This window comes from Pristis pectinata, chromosome 29 (genome assembly GCF_009764475.1).
Source record: "Pristis pectinata isolate sPriPec2 chromosome 29, sPriPec2.1.pri, whole genome shotgun sequence".
Lineage (NCBI taxonomy): Eukaryota > Metazoa > Chordata > Chondrichthyes > Rhinopristiformes > Pristidae > Pristis > Pristis pectinata.
The window spans coordinates 10,371,041-10,383,490 of NC_067433.1; positions in this window are offsets into that span (position 1 = coordinate 10,371,041).

The window sequence follows — 12,450 nt, forward strand, 5'->3', positions numbered from 1 at the left end:
AGATTGGGAAGGGTTGATGTTCAGAGCGACCTGAGTGTGCTTGGACACAAGTTGCTGAAGACCAACGTGCAGGTGCAGCAAGTGATTAAGAGAGCAAATGTTATTTAGTCCTTGTTATGAAATGATTTGAAAGTCTTATTTCAATTGTATAAGGCCTTGGTAAGACTGCAGCTAGATTATTGTATACAGTCTCCTCATCTAAGAAAGGATGTACTTGTCATAGAGGGAGTGCAGCAGAGATTCACTAGACTTTTTTGAGGTTGGAAGGTTTGCCTTATGTTTGGGATGGATTGAAGAGTTTTGAATAATGAGAGGAGATCTGCTTAAATCCTAAAAGATTCTTAAAGCACTGAGGCTGGATGTAGTGAAGATAATTCCTCAGGATGACATGCCTTGGACAAGGCACATTTTAAGAATAAGGGATAGGTCATTTGAGATTGAGATGACGAGAAATTCCTTCACTCATAGAGTGGTGAATCTTTGGAATTTCTCTATGGTGGACACCTGTGGAGGCTCATCATTGTTGCATTCAAAGCAAAAGGGACAGATTCCTGGTCATAGATCTCGTTATGCTGGTGGAATGGTGGTTCAGTGAGTAGAGCTGCTGCTTCATAGCTCCAGTTAGCTTGGTTCAGTCCTGACTTCCACTTCTCTCTGTGTGGGGTTTGCATGTTCTCCCTGTGTCTGCATGGGTTTCCCCCAGGTGCTCCGGTTTCCTCCCACATCCCAAAGGTGTACGGACTGGTAGGTTAATTGGCTGCTGTAAATTTCCCTTTGTTTGTAGGTGAGTGGTAGAATCTGGGGAGAGTTAATGGAAGTGCGCATTTGTGTCAGAGGGAGTGCGAAGGTTCACTGGATTGGTTCCAGAGGTGACAGATTTTTCCCATTGGTAGACTGCAACTGTTTTCCCCAGAGTTAGGAGGAATGAGAGTAATCTCATATCACAGGACTCAATATGCTGGATGCAGGGAGGATGATTTGCCTGATGCAGGAATCTAGAATCAAAGGCTGCAGTCTCAGAATAAGGGATAGATTATCCAGAAGGTCATCAGGCATTGGATTCATGGAGACTTGTCTGCGTGGATTTGGAATTGGCTTGCCCACAGAAGGCAGAGGGTGGTAGTAGATGGAGAGTATTCTGCCTGGAGGTCGGTGACTAGTGGTGTTCTCCAGGGATCTGTTCTGGGACCCTTGCTCTTTGTGATTTTTATAAATGACTTGGATGAGGAAGTGGAGGGATGGGTTAGTAAGGTTGCAGATGACACAAAGCTTGAAGGTGTTGTGGATAGTGTAGAAGGTTGTCAGAGGTTACAATGGGATATAGACAAGGTGCAGATTTGGGTGGAGAAGTGGCAGATAGAGTTCAATCTGGAAAAGTGTGAAGTGATACGCTTTGGAGGAATGAACCTGAAGGCGGAGTACAAGGTTAATGGTAGGATTCTTAGCAGTGTGGAAGAACAGGGGGATCTTGGGGCCCAAGTCCATAGATCCCACAAACTTGCCACACAAGTTGATAGCATGGTTAAGAAGTCATATGGTACGCTCGCCTTCATTAGTCAGGGGATTGAGTTCAAGAGCTATGAGGTAATGTTGCAGCTCTATAAAGCTCTAGTTGGACCACTCTTAGAGTGCTGTGTTCAATTCAGATCGCCTTGTTACAGGAAGGATGTGGAAGCTTTAGAGAGGGTGCAGAGGAGATTTACCAGGATGCTGCCTGGATTAGAGAGCATGTCTTATGAGGAAATGTTGAGTGAGCTAGGGCTTTCCTCTTTGGAGTGACAGAGGATGTGAGGCAATTTGATAAAAGTGTATAAGATTATGAGGGGCATAGATAGAGTGGACAGCCAGCACCTTTTTCTCAGGGCAGCAATGGCCAATACCAGAGGACATCTGTTTAAGGTGAGTGAAGAAAAGTTTAGGGGAGATGTCAGAGGTAGGTTTTTTACTCAGAGAGTGGTGGGTGCCTGGAACACACTCCCAGGGGTGGCGGTAGAGACTGATACAATAGGGACATTTAAAAGACTCTCAGATAGGCACATAGATGTAAGAAAAATGGAGGGTTATGGGCTGTGTGGGAAGGAAGGGTTAGACTGATCGTGGAGTAGGTTTATATAGGTCGGCGACAGCATCGTGGGCTGAATGGCCTGTACTGTGCTGTACTGTTCTATGTTCTATGTTATTTAGGATGGAGATGAGGGAAATTTCATCACTCAGAATCCTCTCGGGCTGTGGAGGCTCAGTCATTGCGTTCATTCTCAACACAGCAAGATAGATTTCTGGGTGTTAACAGAAACAGAGAATATGGAGATAGTGCAGTAAAATGGTGCTGAGCTAAAAGCTAAGCCCCGATCTAGATGAATAGTGGAGCAGGCTCGGAGAGCCAATGGCTTCCTCCTACTCCTATTGCTCTTGTTCTCTTCCTTATGTTCTTTCCACAGCACAGATTAAAAAAAAGAAAAGAAACTGTTGTTTTCACCAAGTGATAATTGAAAGGTCTGAAGAGAATGCTGAACACAGCGAGAGCTAACAAATATAATATTTCTTGTTTTTATTTGCTTTGTAGAGTTGAAACAAGAGTCCCTTTTGCCTTGTGTACTGCATGCATCTGTTGCCTTGAGTCTTTGATTTAGTTAATGGTTTCTGGCATAAATCACTGGGGTCACTGACATTATTATGGATTGTTGTTCAAGGATAGACTTCATAAAGGTAGCTGTTAGCTGGAGGCAGTTTCAAGATGCTAATCGCTGGAAGATTCTGATGACTAAATAAACTCGAATGGCCTTTAAACATGGGTAGAAATTACTTGAACATGCAAACAATTCATCGTCAATGTACTGTGGCATCTTTTTTCATCTAAAGCATACTTTGGGGTGACATTTCTGATCAAGAAGAATGTTACTAATGTTGAAGAACTGTTGAGCCTGACCCTTTCTAGATATATACAAGGGTCTGATGCAGAATAAAGCTCTCCTTACATTGTCCTAGTAGTTGTTTAATGGAATTAAACTCCTCTACCAAAGGCAGCCACGTTCCAGTTGTGTACGGAATGATAATGTTGGAATGATGGACTGGTATCTAATGATCTGAAATTCTCAATAGGGCAGTCAGAGAGTTAAACTGAGAAACACAAGAGACTGCAGATGCTGGAATCTGGAGCAACAAACACAACGCTGGAGTAATTCAGCAGGTCAGACAGCATTCTCCACCCTCCTCTCCTATCGGATTCCATCACCTGCAGCCCTCTGTTGCCTCCAGCTCGCACCTCCCAGCCTCTGTCGCTATGTCCACTCTCCCTTCCTCCATCTGCCTATCATCCCTCCTCACCTGGATTCACCTATCACCTGCCAGCTCTTGCTCCACCCCTTCCCCTCACCTTTTTACACTGGCTGCCACCCCTCTGTCTTTCAGTCCAGATGAAGGGTCTCGACCCAAAACATTGACTGTCCATTTACCTCCACAGATGCTGCCTGACCTGCTGAGTTCATCCAGCGTCATGTTTGTTGCTTCAGTTAAATAGTTAAATTCAATTATAATTTAATATAAAAATAATATAAAATGAAAAGCTAACAGAATTCCCGGATCATTGAACAAGTCTATCTAACTCACTAATGGGAAGGGAATCTGCCCTCCCTACCTGGTCTGTAGACTCTGTTTAACTCCAGACCAACAGCAATGTGGTTGACGCTTAACTACCCTCTGAAGTGGGCCAATAAAACACTCAGCTCAGGAGAAAGAAGGGACATGCAATAAACACTGACCTTCTCAGAGAGGCCTGGATCCTGCAAATGAATAAGGTAAGATAAGATACTTATTTATTAGTCATACTTACATCGAAACACATAGTAAAATACGTCTTTCTGCATTACTGAGAATGTGCTGGGGGCAGCCGGCAAGTGTCGCCACTCTTCTGGCACCAACATAGCATGCCCTCAGCTCCTAACCTGTACGCCTTTGGAATGTGGGAGGAAACCGGAGCACCCGGAGGAAACCCACGCAGACACGGGGAGAACGTACAAACTCCTTACAGGCAGCAGCGGGAATTGAACCCAGGTCGCTGGCGCCGTAATAGCGTTACGCTAACCGCTATGCTACTGTGCCGCCCTAATAGTATGTAATAGATAATAGAATTACTAATAGATAATTAGTAATAGATAATAGTATCAGCCACATAGCCTGATTGGAGATGAAACAGATATATGTTGCCCAACCATCAGTAAACTTGGTTGGGAAGTAAACCAACCTTTCCTTTTGGATTCTGGTGTCTCCTCTCCGCTGTTTAACTCCCATGCAGTAGGGGGAGTGTTGAGTTGATCCCTGACAGAGGACTATGGTGATATTATGTACATAGAACAGGAACAGACCCTTTGGCCCACCAAGTCTGTGCCAACCATGATGCCAATCTAACTAATCTCATCTACTTGCACATGGTCTATATCCCTCTGTTCCCTGCCTGTTCTTGTGTCTGTCTAAATGCCTTTTAAACACCATTGTCATGTCTGCTTCCACCACCACCCCTGGCAATGCATTCCAGACACCTACCACTCTCGGTGTAAAAAAATGTACCCTGCGCATCTCTCTTAAACATTCCCCTCTCACCTTAAATCTATGCCCTATAGTAGTTGACATTTCTACCCTGGGAAAAGGACTCATATCTCTATCAAGGTCTATCTCTCATATTTTTATATACTCCTATCACGTCTCCCCTCAGCCTCCAGTGCTCCAGAGAAAACAATCCAAGTCTGTCCAATCTCTCCTTAATATCTCATAATCTCTAATCCAGGCAGCATGCTGGTGAACCTCCAAAGTCTCCACATCCTTCCTGTAATGGGGTGACCAGGACCGAACACAATACTCCAAATGCAGTTTTGTAAGGCTAGATGTAAGGAAAGGTCTATGTTATATGCATTCTTTGTATATGTTGAGGACAAGTTCTCCCAGGGATTTCGTTGGGAGAAGTTGGGTAAATTGTTCAACTTGATCACCAACCTGATTATTCCATAAACTATCCGTCCTTGTGGCCTTTCATGTACCTTTCTTGGGTGTCATTTAATAGGTATTAACAGACCTACTGGAGACACAGGAGACTGCAGATGCTGGAATCTGCTGGAGGAACTCAGCTGGTCAGGCAACATCTGTAGATGGAAATAGATAGTTGACGTTTCAGGTTGAGACCCTTCATCAGGACGGAATGAGTAGAGGGGAGATAGCCAGTATAAAGATGTGAGGGAGAGAGGTGAGATGAGAGCTGGCAAGGTGGATCCAGGTGAGGAGGGGTTGATTGGCGGATGGAGTCAGGTGGGGGAGAGAAGGCTGGAGACAGCGACAGAGGCTGAGAGGTGATCGGTGGAGGCAACAAAGGGCCGCAGATGATGAAATTCATTAACAAAGGAAGGTGAAGAGGAACCAAAGAAGGGAGGTGGGGAGGGCAGACGGGATCAGTAAGGGGAAGGGACCCAGTAGGAGGAGTGTGTGGGTGACGGGCAGATGGAGTAGATGGGGAGGGGAAAGAAACTGGGTGATTGGGGGCCAGGAGAAAGGGGAAGAGAAGGGTGTGTGTGTGAGGACCTGGGTAGATCAGAGGAGAGAGGAAGGGACAGAGGGGGAACAGGTTACCTGAAACTGGAGAACTCAATGTTCTTGCTGTCGGATTGTAGACTACCCAAGCGGAACATGAGCTGCATCTCCAACTGTCCGTCTCCCTCCACAGATGCTGCCTGACCCGCTGAGTTCCTGTAGCAGCTTTCTCAACAGACCTATTGCTGCATCCCTTCCAACGTGAGTGGATTGTGAGTGGAAGCCAGCAGATATTGGAAGGGAGTGGCCCATCTCCTGCCCAACCCCATCCTTTCTACCATCTACCTGGCACAATCCAGGATTCTGGGTCAGGAAGCTCAACGCCATCCAGAATAAAGATTGGCAGCATGTCTACCACCCTACACATCCGCTTTCACCACCTCCAGTTTACAATGCTTGTTGTGTGTACCATCAATTGAAAGTACAGTAGCAACTCACCAGGGCTATTTTAACAGCACATCCCAATCCCTAACATGTAGAAGGGAAAGGTCAGAAGGTGCAGGGGAACACTACCACTGTCAAGTTCCCCACAAGCCACCCTGTCCTGGAAATATATTCCTGAGCCTTCTTTAACAGTGGAGTGCAAAGGAGATGTATGGGGCAAGTTTTTTACACAGAGTGGTGGGTGCCTGGAACGGACTGCCAGGGGTGGTGGTGGAAGCCGGTATGATAGTGGTGTTTAAAAGGCAGTTAGATAGACACATGAATTTGCAGGGAATGTAGGGAGATGGATCATGTACAGGCAGAAGATACACAGTTTAATTCAGCATTGTGTTCAGCACAGACGTTGTGGGCCAAAGGGTCTGTTCCTTTGCTGTTCTATTCTACGTTCTGTGTGTTCCTGGAACTCCCTCCATAAAGGCACTGAGAGTCACTTCACGAAAGTGTTCTGCAGCAGTTTAAGAAGATGGCTCACCACAACCTTCTCAAGGACAACTAGAGTAGGGCAAGGAATGCTGACCTTACCTGTGATATCTAAGATCCCAGGAGTGATAATGAGAAAACTCACATTGGCCATATTAAGTTGTTCTACTGCTCAAACCTTCCAATATTTTCAAGGCTCTGAACCAGCATTGGTATTTTTGAAGAGAGATGCTCACTTTATAATAGTCAGCAACATCACTTTATTAAGGGGCGCCACCTTTTAATCAGAATGGAACTAAGGAGCAAAACGTTGAAATAAAAAATTGTAAAATAAAAAAAAATTGCCAGTTGATTAAGCAGCTGGCTATTTACAGAAAGACTGAATGATATTTTCCTTGAAAGGTCAAAATAAATGGTTGGATTTTTTACGAGCAGGTAGAAGCCCCACAGTCTGATCCTTACACTGATGATAGTGTTTTCAATTCACTGGAAATTGTAATCTCTCGCTACAAGAAACGGATCAATGGGTTTGTTGATCAAATGTGATGAAATATCAAAGGCAGAATTTGATGCCTAAAGGACAAAACAAATTGGAGTTGAACTAAAAGGAGAGACAGAAAAGTGTGCATTTCTATGGCCATTTTCCTGATCTTAGGAAGCCTGAAGTTCTGTAATAATTTTTCTGGAGCTTGGTCACTGTTGCATTGTTGCCTGAGCAAGGACTAATGCTGGTGCTCCTTAACCTTTCTTAATGTCATTTGGAAAAATGTTTGAACGTTTAATAAATTAAAGGGGCACGGCTAAACAGGTGGTGGGTGTATCAACTCTTCAGTACAGAGTAGCCCAGAGCAATTTAGTTCAACTATAACCATGTTCTGGAGTTATTCCAATGGTTAGAGCAGCTTACTTTATGCACCATGGGTAGCACAGTGGCACAGCAGTCGATGATACTGCCTCACAGCTCCAGTGACCCAGGTTCAATCCTGATCTCAGGTGTTGTCCGTATGGACTTTGCACGTTCTCCCTGTGACCGCACGGGTTTCCCCCAGGTGCTCCGGTTTCCTCCCACGCCCCAAAGATGTGTTGGTTGGTGGGTTAATTGGCCGCTGTGAATTACCTCTTCTGCAGGTGGGTGGATGGAGGATCAGGGGGAAGTTAATGGGCATGAGAGAGAGATCAGGGTACAGAAGAAATGGTATTGATAGGATTGCTCTGAGAGCTAGCCTAGATGCAATGGGCTGAATGGTCACCTATGTTGTGAAGAAATATGAAATATGAAATCTATGTGAGAAGCAAATTATAACATTTTATTTCCAGCACAGGTAGGCCATTCAGCTTATGCTGGTCACAAAGTAACTGCAGGTTGAAACTCCAGTCCAAGATTTTGTGGTCGGGCATCTCTTGAATCTGTAGTAAAGTCTGTACTAATGAACTAATTCCAACTAAGATCTAACTAAGATTTAAAATGAACTAAAATCTGTACTAGTCTGTAGCTAATTAACCGACCAGTGTAACTTTTGTGATCTCAGCTGACAGTGATCTCAGCCTTATGGAAACTTTGGGTTATGGGCTGTTCTTCGAACTCTTAGGTACCCCGAGGAGTGACTATACTTAAAAAGAACAGTTCCCCTGCTCAGATGACTGGGGGGAAATTTCTATAGTTCTATAGAATTTACTCTCTTTTAAAACATCTGCAGAAACTTTTGGTATCTGTTTTTATAATTCTGGCTAACTTTGCTTCATGCTCCAGTTTTTTCTTCCTTGTTCATCTTTTAGTCACTCCTTGACATTTTTTAATATTCTGTCCAATCCACTAGCTTTACAAGTTGGAAAATGGAGCTATAGCTGGACAGGATGGCAATGGTGTAAAGAATAAATGAGGATATGTCACCGTCTTAAGAACATGACAATGTGTCTTTGCAGAGTGCTAGAGCTAGATTCATTGAGTAACAGCAGCTCTCTGATCTTAAGAGAAGAATTGATAAGTAATTACTCATCTGTAGAAATAACCGCAGCCATTATCATTTACTAGATGGAAACCATTGATCAAAATTTGAGGCGTCAAGGCATAGATTTATTACTTAACTTTACTGGTGTTCACAATGCACAGATGTAAAAGTGGGAATTAGAAACTAGTGGTTTTAAAGCACAATTAATTGATGTGTGGAATTCACAGTCAGACAGACAGACAGACAAACAGATAGCTAGAGAGAAATGGAGACACAAGAGACTGAGGATGCTGGAATCTGGAGCAATACACAAAAAGCTGGAGGAGCTCAGCGGGTCAGTCGAGGGAAATGGACAATGTTTCGGGTCAAGACCCTTCATCTGGACTGAAGGGTCCAGACAAAGTGTCCCAACCTGAAATGTCAGCTGTCTGTCTCCCTCCACGGATGCTGCCTGACCTGCTGAGATAGTTTCCTGATAGATAGATAAAAGGATAGACAGATAGATAGATAAAAGGATAGAGACAAAGAAAGATAAAAGGGTAGACAGATAGATAGAAGAAAGAAAGACTATCATTTACATTGCACCTGAAATGGCTTGAGATGTCTCACTGGGGTAAAGGCAGCATATACAGTAAATCATTGTTGTTATTATCGCTTTTACCCACAAGAATCAGCAATGCATCTGTGCAAAGGTGCTGGGGGACAGTGTTGGAACTAAAAGCAGCAAGTTATTTGTTTTTGGACTCTATGCTGGCTGTTAAGCTTCTGTGATATGCAACAGACATATTACAAAAATGAAGATAAAATGTTTTTTGGCATCTGAGGGACCAATGATATATAAGCAACTTGGAAAGCATGGGAAAACATCAGGAATTCTTTTGTTTTTAGGCTCAGATAGAGGCTATCAGATCTAGCAACCCGAATTCCATTTTTGATGGATCAGTCCTAACTATTCATCTTCTTGTCATATCCTGCTTTGCTTTCTACCTGAAAACTCATACAACCGTCTCACAAATCCATTTACACCTGTCTGCTTCAATGGATTCTCTTAGTTGTTAATTCCACAATTCTGCTGATAACAAGGGCACAGAGTGAAACAGGGTAAAGGGCAAATTTAAGACTGAGTGTTGGGAGATTACTTTTCATTTCAGACTCAAGTCCTGGTTATCTTGAACTGGAGAGTGATACTGGTCTCTGTAATCACAAAAAGGTACAATCGAAACCGGATAGGTGAGAACTAGTTCTGTGAATGCAATATCATGATATCAGGTTTATATCTGTTATGGAAAGACGGCAAGATTTGGTCTCCCTCTTCTTGAAAAAGTAAGGTTGACTGGGGACCTTATATAGCTCATTGTAATTGCGCAAGGTTTTAATAGCACATGAAGAGACAGATGGTGAAAAGTTATCCTGCTCATAGACACACGGCACAGTAATGTCACTGTTGTTGTCCACAGTAACGTCACTGCTGTGAAGTTCATTCTGTTGGTTTCAATTAAATGAATTTAAGAGACAGAGTTCAATGCCATGTGTAGTGAAGTTGTCAGCATATCGAATAACTCCCTCAGAATTGAAACCCGTTAAGTGGCTTATCTCCATCTGCATTTCATCACCACAGTCCTCTAGAAATAGCATGCAATTGAGCGAAGCAATCTCACAACTAACAGATCAGATCGAAGTTCTGCAGTCTTGCCATATTTAATCACAAATGGTTATAGACAATTAAATAGCCAAGGGGAGGAGGGGGCTTCAAGAATATCCCCATCCTATATCCTTCATCTCCCCAGTCCTCTAGCAACCCTCTACTTGCCCAAAGACCTCACATGTGATGACAAAGAACATTGCCCCAACAACAGCATTAGTACCAAGTAGTCCAACTATTGTCTCTACAATGGGCTTTGTTTTATTTTGTTCTAAATGTGTTCTTTCTTGTATAATTTTGTAAAATTAATGTTTAATTGATGTTTTTCTTGTGAATGTTGCATCTCTAATGCTATGTGCCTGTGATGCTGCTGCCAGTAAGTTTTTCTTTGCATACATGTTCTTGTGCATATAGCAATAAACTAGACTTTGACTCTGACTTTATCCTTGACCCCAAAGTCAAGGCTGGAGTATTCACAACAATGTTCAGCCAGAAACACTGAGCGGATAATCCATCTCAGCTTCCTCCTGAGATCACCACCGTCACTGAAATCATTCTTCCACCTATTTGATACACTCAGATACAGCAAAGGCTCTGGGACCAGACAAAACCCCAACTGGTAATGAAAATGCGTTCTTTAGATCTAACTGCACCTCTAACCAAGCTGTTTCAGTTTAGTTACAATGCTGGCATCTATTGACAATGTGGGAAACTGCCCAAGAATGTGTTCTCACAGAAATCAGAACAAATCTAATCTAACCAATAACCACTCAATTAGTCTACTCACAAACTGAAAGTGCATTGACACACAGTGTCGTGGCTATTGGAGCCACTGCCTCACAGCTCCAGAGACCAGTGTTCGATCCTGACCCCTTGATGTGGAGCTTACGTGTTTTCCCTGTGACCACATGGGTTTCCTCCAAGTTCTCTGGTTTCCCTCCACATTCCAGATTTGTGCTGGTTGTAAAGTGAATTGGCCATTGTAAATTACCCCTAGTGTAGACAACCAGTATCGTCCTCCCAGGGTCGAAATGTCTAATACTAGAGGGCATGCATTTAAGGAGAGTAAATTCAAAGGGGTTGTGCAGAGCAAGTTATTTACACAGAATGGTGGGTGCCTGGAATGTGCTGCTAGGGGTGGTGGAGGCAGATACAATAGAGGTGTTTAAGAGTCTCTCAGATAGGCACATGAATGTGCAGAGAATGGAGGGATAGGGATGTTGTGTAGGCAGAAGGAATTAGTTTAGTTAGGCATTTAATTACTAGTTTAATAAGTTCGGCACAACGTCGTGGGCTGAAGGGCCTGTTTCTGTGCTGTAATACACATGTATTGCTCCAGATTCCAGCATCTGCAGAATTTCTTGTGTTCCTGTGATGTATTGTTCTACGCTCTATGTTGGTGGCTGACAGGAAAGTCAGGGGTTTGATGGTGTGTTAACAGGCACATATGAGAGAACAGGTTACGGGAGATGAATGGGGTAATGGGATGCTCTGAAGGATGGCGTAGACCGTTGTCTGAAAGGCCTCATTCTATGTCATAAGGAAATAAGACTATCAGCAGCCCTCTTAACCAAAGGCACTAACCACCTTCTGTGTAAAAAAACTTCCTTCAGAAATCTCCTTTAAACTTTCCCCATCTCACATTAAACTTATGCCTTCCAATATTTGACACTTCCAACCTGGGAAAAAGACTGACTATCTACCTTATCTCTGCCTGTCATATACTCCTATCAGGTTGTCCCTTGCCCTCCGACACCCCGGAGAAAGGGAGACCTGGAGGGGGATCCCCCAGATGGTGGTGGTCCCATGCACCTTGTCCTCCTTGGTGGTAGAGGTCACAGGTCACAGGAGCAGCCTGGGTGAGTGGGTGCCGGAAATTTGAAATAAAAACAGAAAATGCTGGAACCACGCAGCGTCTGTGGATAGAGAAACGGAGTTAACATTTCCGATCCGAGACCCTTCATCAGAACCATAGCTCTGCAATAACCCTGCTGTTTTGTAGACAGTACGTACTGTAACCACTTTGGACCTGTGATGGAGGGAATGCATGCACAGGGTGGTGGACCAGGTATTTATTCAGCAGGCTGCTTTCTCCCGGATACTGTCAAACTTCTTGCTGAAGCCTCATTCATCCAGATGAATGGAGAGCATTCCATCACACTTCTAATGTTACAGAACACATCATAAATGTGATGTTATAGTCACAGAGTCATTCAACGTGGAAACAGGCTATTCGGCCCACTACAACTATACCAACCATTGGGCACATATCCGTATTAATCCCATCTTCCTGCACTTGACCTATAGCCTTCTATGCCTAGGTGATTCAAGTGCTCATCTAGACACTTCTTAAATGCTGTCAGCGACAATTGGATGTTGGATTATCGGAGTTTTATCAGATTATTGCAGTGATGTAGATGG